Consider the following 12,868-nt stretch of genomic DNA (forward strand, 5'->3'; position numbering starts at 1 on the left):
TATATGATAAATGGTAACACGTAATTTTTTATTGGCCTCCTTCGTGGAGAAGCGTGTCTGGATATGAAAGTCTTGTCAACACAACAGCAGAAAAAGATCCCTCTTTTCTGTTGCATACTTTCTGTGCCACATCAATGCTAAGCTGTCTTCTGTGGGCCCACTCGCACGCCACACAACCCCCGCCATCACTACACTTTGGCAATCATTCCTTCTTTTGAGCAGGAGATGGGCAATTGCCATGATGAACCTGTTGTCATCCGGAGCAGACAACAGTGTTTGCTAGTTGTGGGGCTTTCAAAGATAAACATCCTGTTGTCTTTGCAGTGTCTTGGGTCATAGAAAGCAATCAAATTATCATTTCACAAATCCAAAAGGTGTCGATGTGAAACAGATGCAATCATACTCGGCTTACTCTGCTTCTGTTTTTCTTGGGCAGACTTTGTGAAGAGAAAAACCTTTTCACTCACAGTTTTCCAGACTGATAAGTTACTGGAGGTTAGCCATGTCAACTGAGACCTTGATGAAACATGTGGCTGCTGTTGGTTCACCGGGCAACATCCCTTTTGAGAGTTTCTCTAAAACAGTATCCAGACAGAGAAATGTTAAAAAGTCTTGCTTTAAAGAAAGACATTTTCCAGGTAGGTAGAAAAATAAAGTCTCCCAAAGAGCGTTGTAAATGCTTAGGAGGTATCGTGTATGGGAGGCTGATGTATGATGCAAGACTAGTTCAATTCAGTGTTTCTGCTGAGGCAATGGATAGAACCAGAGCTGTGAGAAGTAGATGATAAGTCATCACTAGCCTGTAGAGTGAGGCACAAAACTTGATAACACAGGTACGCCCTTCTAACAAGAAGCCATAGTTCCTGAGATGAGTTTCAAAATCACACACACAAAAAAATGTGTTTGTATGTGGATTGTCCTCAGAGGATCTCAGTCCATTCGACCTCATTGAAAATGTGTTTTGATGTTTTTTGAAAAACGGTGTAATTCCTTTTGTTCTGATTCAATGCATTGCAGCCGCGGCATGAAATATAAAATGTGTGTGTGTTTGTTTGAAGTCGACAGCATGACACCGTATGTGTGCTTTAGATCTTTTTTGTGCCTGCTTGTATCTAAGCACTTGAATTCTAGCTTTAGTGTGCCTGGCATTGTAAAATAGAAAGTCTTACTCTCTAACATAAAGGTGCCCGTAAAAGCCTCCTACATGCGTGTTTATGTGTATGAGCAGTAGGTTTAATTGTGTGGGAGTCTAGCAGTGTGTGTGTGTGTGTTTGTATTGATACAGTATTTCTTGAGTGTGTCAGCCTGCTCCTGTGTGTGGTGCTGCAGAGAGCAGAGTGGGACCACTGGGCTGAAGCTGTGCTGCTACAGTAGTAATGAGCTGCCTGGTGCCTCAGCATTTCTGATGAAGTCTTCCCTGTGATCACTTCTCTATCTAATCCCTGTCGGCCAGGTTCCTAGCAGCCTGCCTCCCATTAGTACAGCTGCTATCTGATGCATGCGGAGGAACTCTCACATTAACTCTCTCCTGACCGGATTAATAAAATCTTCTGTCCCACAGTGGGGCTTTGCATGCATTTCCATGCTAACAAACCTCTTGTAAAACATGATGCACATTTCGCACCACCTAATGAGGCCTAGATACAATACAGAGTGCAAAAAGGAGGTACAAGGATAGATGATCTTTTCCAATGATGCAGCGGCTTCTACAGGTTCTGATTTCATGGGTTTGTAAGGTCAGATCTTACAGCGATGTGGATTAACTCGTGCTCTTTCCTGCTATGTTATGTCTCTCGGGGGCCTTCGCAAGGCCCAATCCGTATGCCACTATATCAACAGATCCTTGTGTCCTCCTTGCCAGCTGAATTATTCATGTACCAAAGCCAATGCTCATATCTGTGGATGCAGCAGCTTCCCTGTGTTATGAGCCTGCAGTAATGTGACTTTATAGGGACCAAAGCTCCCTTTACCCAACCAGCCAATCCCACATTCTTTACTCTCCAGCCTCATACTCTGCGGCGTGTCCCCCTTTACCTCCCTGTTCCATTTTTCAAACCCTTCTTCTAGCCCTTCTCTCTCTCTCTCTGTCTCTGTCTTCTGTGTACTTCTCCCACTCTCTGACTTTATAAGGACAGACCCTTTATACCTTCTGCAAGCAGTCACCATCACCCTTAGAAGATGCTGACCTGCTATCTACAGTAATGCACGTCCAGCCTAACTGGATTCATTGGGCGTTTGTCATTACAGTCATTGAACCGGGCAGATCAATGTAATGCCCTGTGAGATTTGCGAGGATCCCAGAGACACATGATAATCATTAGAACTACAACTAATGAGAACTTCTGATTATCAAAATAGTACTTTTTGAGACAATAAATGTAGCAGAACTGACGTTTTAAATTTTGAATGGTTGAAATGACAAAATCCACGTTCTTTTTCTCATACTGTAGTCTATTCATGAATGAAATAAAGAGCATTTCTCTTCTGTAGCTCATTATTTTACCTTGAATGCCAGAGCATCCTTGAAATGTGTACTTACAACTTCATCCTCACACAACATTGCAACTTTGACAACAAAAGTAAGGCAATAAATTCTTCACTGCGTATGCGAATGGCGTCAGTTTCAGGTCTCCGTGACACGCTTTTAAAAAACGACACCATTTGCATGACAGGTGACACATTTGTTACTGATTGGTCCAGACAGGCGTGTCATCATTCATAGGGAACAGCATGTCAACTGTTGCTATGTTGGGGTTTTTTTTTCCTTTCAATTTCACAGGCACACGCATTTTCTTCAGGCCATTACCTTACCCTAAATGACATTTCAACAACTGACATTTTCTGTGCTCAACTTTACATCAACAAAGGCACACAGGCGCTTCCACTGACCTCAGAAGCACCTGGAATATACAGTAAGGCTAAATGACACGCCTGAAAACAGAGCAAAGAGGAGAAATTAGGTCATGCAAGACATTCATTGGAGCATATTAGAGATAAAAATCACGTTCTCCTTTTAAGAAATCAATAGGTCTCTGTAATAAAAAAAGGGAAATAAAAATACAAAATGAGCTTTTATATCCCATTTTTATTAAGCTAATAAAACAGTTTAAAGGAGAGGAGAGAAAACCTGAAATGAAGTGTTCTAATGAAGATGTCTCTGTGTCTCGGCGCCCTTGGCTTTTTCGTATTGTACGTGTCTATTTGCAGCTTGGTTTTCATGTGACGGTGTCATTGCATTTGATTTCCGTGTATTAGCTCTGTGGGCTTTCACAAGTCATAGAAATGTCTGCACTCCATTTCCCAAATTGTCACACATAGAATGAGAGGTCCTTCAGAAATAATTAGTTTGTTACATGCTGTCAGGACCAGTAATGCAAATCAAGGTCCAACATCTTGTTATGTGATAATTTATCGATCCAGCCAGAGAAGATAACGTGTAATTTACTAATGGAGGCTGACTGAATGGTACACCTCAGAGGAGAGAGAGAGAGACAGAGAGAGCAGGAAACGCGGGAGAGACTGGAGCTCCACACAGCCAGCTGGACGAGTCTGTTTTTTGTTTTTTTTTTCACTACGTTATCTGAACAGCTTGCTAATAGAAATTCTCTCTTCTCTCAATATTGGAAAGATATTCATCACACTGCTTTCAGTAAGATGATGCAGTAATGCATTCTGGACAGACCAATATCCCTGGAAGCTTAGAAAGAATAATATGTTTTTTCGGTATTTTATTCTATTTTTCTTTTAACATGAGGTCTTGGAGTTCCTGCTGCCTGCGCTAACACCTTGTCTTTTGGGTCAAAATTCAAATAAGGTCGATGCTAATGTTCTGCACTGATGCTACCGATGTCGAGGAGTCGCTGTTGTTTACTAATTGTAGAAATGCATGCCAAGTATCGGAGCCAAGCTTTAATCTCAGGCCCAGAGGTAGTTTCACCTCAACATTATGTATCTGCCAAAGTGTCAGACATTCTGGTAGACTGATTCATTTTTTCCGTCTGCTGATTTGAAACTGCAAGACTATACTTTTTCGAAGGATATATCTTGAGAAGCATTTTATTGCTTTTGAGACCAGCTAATATCTGTACTCTCGTCGCTTGTGTCTCTTTCCTTTGAGAGCTTATAAAACAGATCTTTCTTAGTGAACACCCTGGTGTTCTGTGTTTGTTGTAATAGTAGAGGTTGGCTGCTACTTTTATATTACTAGTACACTTGGTTATTATTCTGATGTTCAGTTACAGTTCAAGTTCAGTTAATAGTTCAGTCAGGAGGGAGCAGTTAAGTGTTTTTGATGAAATTGTGTGATTATGGGGCTTATGGAGCAACATAACCTACCAGCCCGACCATCACTACAGAGTCTTAATGCTGGAGCTGGGGGCAGCATGCTACAGGTGCAGCTAATTGGTTTAATAAAGAGCACGCTGATTAATAATTGACTCCCATGTGGGAAAGGCAGGAGAGCGGTAGTTTTAGCTTACTTAGTAAGGATGGTGTAAACCTTGAGGGAGTTGCCTATTAACTTTTAATCAGATAGGATAATAGAGAGAAGTGAGAAGAAACATAAATTGAAAGGAGGTGTAGCTTTAGCTTATTAGAGGAAACAGTGATTGAAGGGTTAGTCAAGAGGAAAGCAGAAAATCTTCTCACAGATTGAACAGTCACTGTATTCAGTTTTATTATCAAGATGAAGGTTATTTCAATGAATAGAGAAAACATTTTTTTTTACTATAGATGCTAAATGCTAGACACGTAAGATGTGTCAGTAAGAGTGCTGTAAGATGTACTGAGATCCATTAAGTAAAAACAGAAATACCACAGTATTAAATTACATAATTACAAGTGGAAGACCTCCTTTACAATTTTCACTTAAGTAGTAATTAAGGACAAAAATATTAGCAGCAAAATATAGTCAAATTTAAAAATGAAAGTACTCATTATGTAGAATGCCCCTTTCAGATATATTCAGTGATATCATTATATACTAAATGTATTATATTATTGGCTTTTCATCACCAATGCATAAACATGAATTCAGCATTTTTTTACGATTAGTGCATAACAACAGACAGACAACATACAACAATATGTCTGTTGCATTTTGATCTGCAAAATAAAAAGTAAATACAGTTGTAAAATTAATGCAGTGGAGCAAAGGAATGAATATTTCTAATTTGTACTTAAGTACAGTATTTACACTTTGTTACTTTAAACCACTTGTTAGTATAGATAATTATTAAAAAAAACCACCATTAAAGATGTTGGTCTGGCCCGTCTGTCTTGAAACCAAAGTGATGAAATTATAAGTTGGATTTTTCATAGCTTTAGTAATTCTCCATCAGGGCAGGACTTTCCTTTCATCCTAGATTGAATTGATAACAATTACAAGCCATCTTCCTTTTCACATACAGAAAGAAAATAGTGCAAAGCATACAACTGATACCGGAGACCGCTGTTTTTTACAAGTCAACGTTGCTTGTTTCCTAACCCACACCAAAGCCAAACCATGATCTTTTCTTAACATTTAAAGCTGCTATAATCAGTATTTTTATATCATCAAATGTATCAAATACATGATCAAATACGACTACAACCTACAGAGAAGTATCACCAGACACTGCAGTTTCCCTCAGCTCTATGAAGTATTTTAGCATCTTTCAGCTCTTTGTTTTGGTTTTACGGCATCTTTACTGTTATGATTTGATCTCGCTGCTTTCATCAGCATTGAAAAAACTTTGGAAAACCACTGTATACTACCTGTGCAGCACTAAACAACAGATGGATAAAGTTAGCAAGTAGCTGGTGAACATAGTGAAGCATTTAGGGGCTAAAGTGACCAATATTTCATATAGGAGGTGGTGGAGACCAAACCAGATATTCAAATAAATGCTAATGTTGGTCCTTATCAATGCCTGTGTAAAGATGCAATAGTTTGGTGACACATTTGCCATATTATCTTTATAAGATGATAATATGTAATGTTGTGTTTACAGCTTGTTGTACTACCCATGTGGCCATAAAAAATTATTAATACATGTTTAACCGAGTAGCTTTTGTAAATAAATAAACTATATTTTTTATTATTGGTAGGCAATGTACTACATGTAGTTTGGAGGACTTTTTTGAGATGCAATCCACCATGTGAATTGATTCCAGAGAGCAAATACATACATAAAACATCCCAACTATTGCATGCACTTTCAAGCTGTGCTGATCTATTAATATTTTCCAACTGAAGTGACGTTCCTTTCTTTGACGTCACCTGGAGCTCTGGAGGCAGCTTCATCTGCACTTTTCTCCACTTCTTCTTCTGTTCCTCTCTGTTGCGGAGACGGGTATTTAGGAGTTTTCCAGCGGTGTCCCTGCTCTATCCTGACACTCTGACCCTCCTTACTACAGTGTGGCACAGCTCCCCTTGCTGCCTTGTCTGCAAATGCCAGAGCCGTTTTGTGCCTTAGGGAGTATGTGGGGATCAAATGACCACAATTCAGTGTTGTGAACCACAGTAGAGGGAGAATGTCACCAGAGGTTTCCCCAGAGCACACTCTGAACCAGGATGAAGAGGCTTGCTGATCACTGACTGATAGAGGTCTCAAGGATAACATGGGCTTTTTTCATTGATAATGCCTGTCCCACTGACAGATAAGATGGACTTCCCCATATATTCCCCTTATATTCAAGTGTCTGAAGAGAGATTTTTCAGTGTGAAATTGTAGCAGGAGCGTGAGATACAGGACCTTGAATTACCTTGCTCAAGTTCTTTGAAGTTATGTCTGGCTTGTTTGGGAATAAGTTGAAAAGTGCATTAGTTTTTTTCTTTTTTTTCTTTTATTAGGGGCATATTAAGCCTAGTGTCAGTAGATGAGAAACAAAGGAGAAAGAGAGAGAGCCAGGGGGTGACATGCAACTAAGGTCCACTGCCAGAATTGAACTGCGGACGCTGCAGTTATGTGGCAGGCGAAGGCTATGGGAGGGTGTGCTGAAAAGTGCATTTGTTTAGAGCTAGCCTCACATTAAGTTTGAACCCAAAATATATGTGTAAACAGCTATTATAGAGCCACACAACACTAATAATGTGGGCAAAAGATAATACCTGATGAGTTATCTTTTAGTGTGTGGTGTGTAGGAATGAAGGATGTTACTAAAAGAAGTTATTTGCATTTCATTAGCCATGAATACACGTGAGCCAAAAAAGAACAAACAAGAGCTACATGAATTTTAGAAACCAGCCCCTGATGGGTCTCGGTGGCTGTATGAAGCTCTGCAAATTTTATGTCTGCATAATAACACTTACAGCAGCATGCTCACAGAGATGAATATAACCTCTCACGCAAATTATTTGGGTTGCCATGGGAATAAAAGCTTCTTGCACACTTCAGTAAGAATGGCCATGCTAAATGCTTACACAAGATACTGTTGTTGTTACATAAGAAACATAAACACTTTGCTGGTGTTGATGCGCCATCATCCTCCTGAGTGCATCAGTGTGTGGGCGGTGTGTAAACTAACCCTGCACAGGGGCTGATCAAATCGGCAATGTCAGCACAGATGGGACTTCCTGGACGGGCAGAGCTGCCTTCCTGATTGGTTGTCACTCAGTGTCACTCACTCAGAGCACAACTATCTGTCATACAGAACACACACACATACACAAAAGTTGTCCTAGGTCAATTATGGGGACATTACATTGACTTACATTCATTTCCTGGAGACTTACCCTAACCCTAACTTTAACCACTGAGCCAAAAATCAGCTTTTTCCCAATTTGGGACATGGCTTTTGTCCTCAATTGATCAAGCTATCCCCAATTAATTGTTTAGTCTGAAATTTGTCCCCGAAAGTAGCCTATGACAGACCCACACACACACACACACACACACACACACACACACACACACACACACAAAGAAATGAATTGAGCTTTGGAGAAGCCAAATTATTTGCAAGTAAATTGCAAAACTTTAATTCTGAGAGAATTACCCCCGAGAATGGATTGGGAGCGGTTGCCTGAGCCCACAACTGTTCCGCAGCAGCAGTTTACTTGTTGAAATGTGAGGGGCTCATTAGGCCTGCGGTTCCCTGATGAGACAGTTTAATTACATGCCATTGGGACTTGTGCAAGTGGTAGAGCTGTCATTACAACTTTTATTAGCACTGTGAACCAGCAAAATGTAACATAAGTTCTTTATAATGTCATTGTTTTCCACAGACTTGTGATAGTCTGTGCAACACTGTGGGTCATTGAACATACATATATGTGTAAACTATGCCTCTAATCTTATGTCAAGCTAAGGCTTTGATTTTGTGAAATCAAGATATTACCGTGCTGTGTGTTTGTAGCTTATAGTTTAGTGATATAGGTCAGAGAGTAGAGTGTCAGTTCAGCTGAGGATTTGCTTGCTTGTGTATATTCTGCTTTGTGTGCACGTTCATGGCCTCTTAATGGAGTCGATGGCTATTGACAGAAACACCTGACAAATGTTTGGAAGCCGATCTCAGGCACAACAGGCACACTGACAGACACAAGCGGCCACCCGGAGTGCACTGTGTTCTCTCATCGTTTGAAACAGATTCACCTCTTACCTCGTCCTCTCACATCCTTTGGTGCAGACCTTGTTCATTTGAACCCTGAGCTGCACCTGTGGGCCAAGAATCCTGCTGGTTCTCTTCACAATTCAGTTCCAGTGGAAAATGGTTCCCATTTCACTCCTCTGTGAAGCCTTTTGTTTCCCTGTGGCCTGGTGGTCTCTTTAGCATGCAGATGTGATTAGCTAATGTCACTGTGCAGGAGGGCTGATGCAGACCGTTCTTCTCTGCTGGAGTCGCTTAGACATTGCAATCCCAGGAAAATCAAATTATAGAGCCATTAATTTGTCTAGGTAATCCAGCCTGTCAGCTGCTCTGGAGAAGTAATCTCCCAGGACTGCGTTCATCAAGTGTGTGATGCCAGCAGAAGTGAAGCATTATCTAATTAACAGGAGAGGACCAAGTGGGTAGGATTTACATCTGGCCTGAATCACCTGCCTTCACGCTAAAACTGTGGTGACATGTAGACAATGTTGGGTATATATGATTCTGAAATATAATCCTCACTGACTGCTTGTTAAAAAACATTAGATCCTGATTCCCAGCTCCTGGAATTTAAAAGTAATCAAATTCTGCTCACTGTTACTGACTTTTTACTTTACATGACTGATTGATTGCAACACTTGCAAACACCCAGAAATGTCCTCTATAAACACAATTTGTCAATATTGCGGCACTGGCAAGGGAAACACAGAAAGAAGTTTTTAAGTGTGACAGTATCTGCAAGGAGTCGATGTATAGTCAAGACTTGTACCTATTAAGGATACAAACTTCCATGTCAGCAAACCCTCACAAGGTGACTGCCCAGCATTTGCATACTTAGCTTATTTGTGCTGTTGAAAGGACACAGAGAGAAGTTAGATGCATTTGGCTGTTCTGCTCATTTATAGAAGGGGAGCTTTTGAGAGGCTGAGGGGATTAATTTATTGTCTGAGTGTAACTTTCAACACTTCATACCAGAAATACTCAGTAGGAAGCTATATAAAATTAATAAGTCTTTAAGCTTGTACTAGGTGAAAGGAAGTTTGTCTTGTTGCTTAGAATAAGGGTAATTATATGAAAATAAACTGCTACAACAATAACAGCAATAGTAATCAGACACTTTTTAGGCTGGGCTGTCTTTAAAGATATCATTGCAATTGTAATAAAATAGTGTAATAAATTGGTGCGTACACATGATTCTGTTTTGTACATCTCAGTCTATAGTGGAACTAGGTGCACCAGCCCCATTTCTACTCCCAAAATTAGCCATAAATGGACAAAGACTTAACCAGACATTTTCATATCAATTCGCTGCTACCACTCTATACACCCGTCAGTGACACAAAAGGGAAAAAAGGAGTGCAGTTTCACAGATTGTGTGGCACCAGCGAGTTTCTCCAACAGCCAGAACAGTCATTACACTTCACTATTACACATGGCTGTGCAGCTCTTTATAACATCCATATTATTAATCTCATGGACCTGTAAACCACTGTCGGCAGTGATATATCAGAAATGTAATGTAGCAAAATAAAATGTTGACTCCTATGTAACTTAAAGTAATGATAAAGTGAATTACCCAAAAATGATTAATCAGTATTACATTTATAAACATGCTTTTGATTGACATTTTACAACTTGGTGTGTAAATCAATCACACAATCAGTCCAGTTGGTTGTCAACCAAAACTAACAGTGAATGTTCTACTAAAAGATTCTGTCTCTCACCTTATATTTCATCTCTACCTCATCACATGACCCTCAGATCGCTTTAGAAAAACATGTACATGCCTGGTCTAAAGAATGTGTGAGGTGTACACATTCTCACAGCACATTCTGTGTTTATAGATACCAGTTTATGTGTAGGAAATGGCGTATGCATGGTTTTTGTGCGTATGCATCTGTGTGTATGCATCTGGCCCCAGGTCAGCTAAAATGATTTAAAAGAGAAATCAAATACGATTGGTAAAATTATCAGCATTGACCTACTTGACTTCCATAGTTGTGCACACACACAGTTGACCTGTGCAATTAATGATTATTACCAACATTTAAGCATGTAATCACTTTTGTTTTGACTGCCAAATAAAGTGGTGTAGATAAACCTTTGGCTCACTTTCAAGCTGTTGGACTTGGACTTGGCTCTAGCGTTGTTGCTGGGTTCCCAGTGATTACTTTATAGGGATGCACTGATCCAACTTTTTCTTTCCCAATACTGATTCCCATACATAATCTCTGCTGATACTGATTCTTGGCCCGATAGCAGTGCTCTCTTTTCTCCAAATTTAAAATCTGTATACTAAACTAAGTGGAACTTATTGGGATCGTTTTTCTTTGAGGTGATTGATGTGCCTCAAAAACCTGACTCACTGATTTGATGAATGACATCCTGATGGCTGATGGCAGACACACTGAAATTTGGTATTGATGAAGAAGCTATATTTAATGCGTATTGGTCACATTAGGTTGATACTTAATCTTCTTAATAAGGTGAGTATTGGTCCTGATACCAATCTGCCAGATCAGATCAGTGCATCCATATTACTTTGCTACAATGTTATCATAACTCATGATGATAGCCAGAACAATAAAAGAAGACAAAAAAATTGTAACAAACTAGAGTTTTTCTTTAAACTAAATTTTAAAAACCCAAATTACAATTGAAAAGTGAAACTTGGCACCTCTGCTGGGTGAATATTTGCAAACTGAGGTGTTTGAACCAGCATACTTGAGTTAATGTTTCTGCTTCTGCTCTCTACAACACTCTGCTGCCCTCTTATGTAGTTGATCATTGTACATCTCTCTATCTTTCAACCTCCTATACCTAGCCTAAGGGTTAGTGTCATTAAAGGATGATCAGAACCTTGATTTAACTCCCTACATATTAAGCTTGATTTGCATTTATTACACATGCAAACATTATATCCAACTTCCCAGTGATGCTACAGTTCTGTTCTTCTGCCTTTTAACCGTACAAATCCATTAATTATTAACATTTTTCAGTCTGGTGAGAGTAGAGGCAAGGAAGTCCGCACGGCTGGCATGACATGCAACAAAAACTCAGCATGCGCTCACTTACACTCAAGATACTGCAGGTTACTCTGATGGGAAGATACCTCCCATTATGTTTTGTCAGATCTCTTTACCCCAACAGAACTTTTTTGATCTTCTTGTACAATTGAACCAAACAGATTCCAGTGTCTGATCCCAATCTTCCACATAATACAAGGCAGCACTGCTCTCATTTTGGTCTTGCAAGAAAGGATATGTACAGATGACAAAAAAAAAGGATGATCTTGTTTGGCACTTGGGTATAGATGCAAACGCACAGAGCTCATGCTGCGGTCAAAAGGAAACGGCCAGTGAAAAGTGATCCTGCATAATGTAGAAGAGACAAGATTGGGATAATTAAAGAGTACATCAGCCTGTCTAGTGTATCTACGCCTCTCTCATTAGCAGACATGAATAGAGTTGAATATTGCTCAGAAAATATGATTTTGAAATATTAATTTTCTACTTGATTAGATTTGAAACTGATGAGAAACTTAAAGCATAATTAGGCATTGATAATGTCAGGCTTTTACAGTAGGATTGCAGTGAGAAAGAGGGAACAGAGCGAGGGGTAGAGGAGCATGTCTTTCCTATGATCATTTTCATTTTGCCGGGGTTTGAAAGCAAAATAATGATGTTAGCAAATCACTCAGTACTGAAAGACGTTTGTTCTCGCTCTGTTCTCGTTTGTTGTCTTGGTTTTTCTTGTCGTGTCAAAGCTTTTTGCCAAACATCCTCCCACTTTAAAAAAGCTCTTCCTCCTCGCTTCCTTCTTCACCATTCACGTTCAGCGCTCAGGGGTATTACCCTGTAATCACATTAGCAGATCATTTGTGACAGCTCTTTCACAACATGCAATGTGTTTAACTCTAAAAAGATCTTTTCTGTTTCAGCGATGTGCCAGGAGGAGTCTCGAAGCAGACATTTTGCCAAAATAAAGACTCGGAGGATACAAATGGAGTGCACTTTTGTAATTGTGAATGTAATCATCAGCAGTGTTTGTTTGCAGGCAGACGAAAGTGTCTGCACACGTGAGAGCGAATAAATGATAACGAGACATCATTATCACCAATCCACTTCCTTTTGTGTGAAGCGTGGCCTCAATCCTGTGAGAGAGTATTCCACCATTTTTAATACACAAAGGAGTGCTGGTGTAGCAGGGTGTTGAATAAAAACAGCTCCTTCCTGTGACTAAGTTTACGGCTGCTATTTGTGTCACAACAAACAACCCCTGGGTGTGGATGATTGACAAG

The 12,868-nt window shown here is 39.9% G+C and overlaps 1 long non-coding RNA gene across 1 annotated transcript in view; it reads left to right on the forward strand.

Moving 5' to 3' along the window:
* Positions 1-12,665, forward strand: part of LOC122965595 — a 43,555-nt gene extending 30,890 nt beyond the window's left edge. Inside the window, exon 5 of the long non-coding RNA XR_006398267.1 lies at positions 12,509-12,665. This is a non-coding gene — a long non-coding RNA (uncharacterized LOC122965595). The remainder of the gene's footprint in view (positions 1-12,508) is intronic.
* The last annotated feature ends 203 nt before the right edge of the window (positions 12,666-12,868 follow it).

The sequence above is a fragment of the Thunnus albacares genome, chromosome 16 (genome assembly GCF_914725855.1).
Source record: "Thunnus albacares chromosome 16, fThuAlb1.1, whole genome shotgun sequence".
In the NCBI taxonomy this organism is placed as follows: domain Eukaryota; kingdom Metazoa; phylum Chordata; class Actinopteri; order Scombriformes; family Scombridae; genus Thunnus; species Thunnus albacares.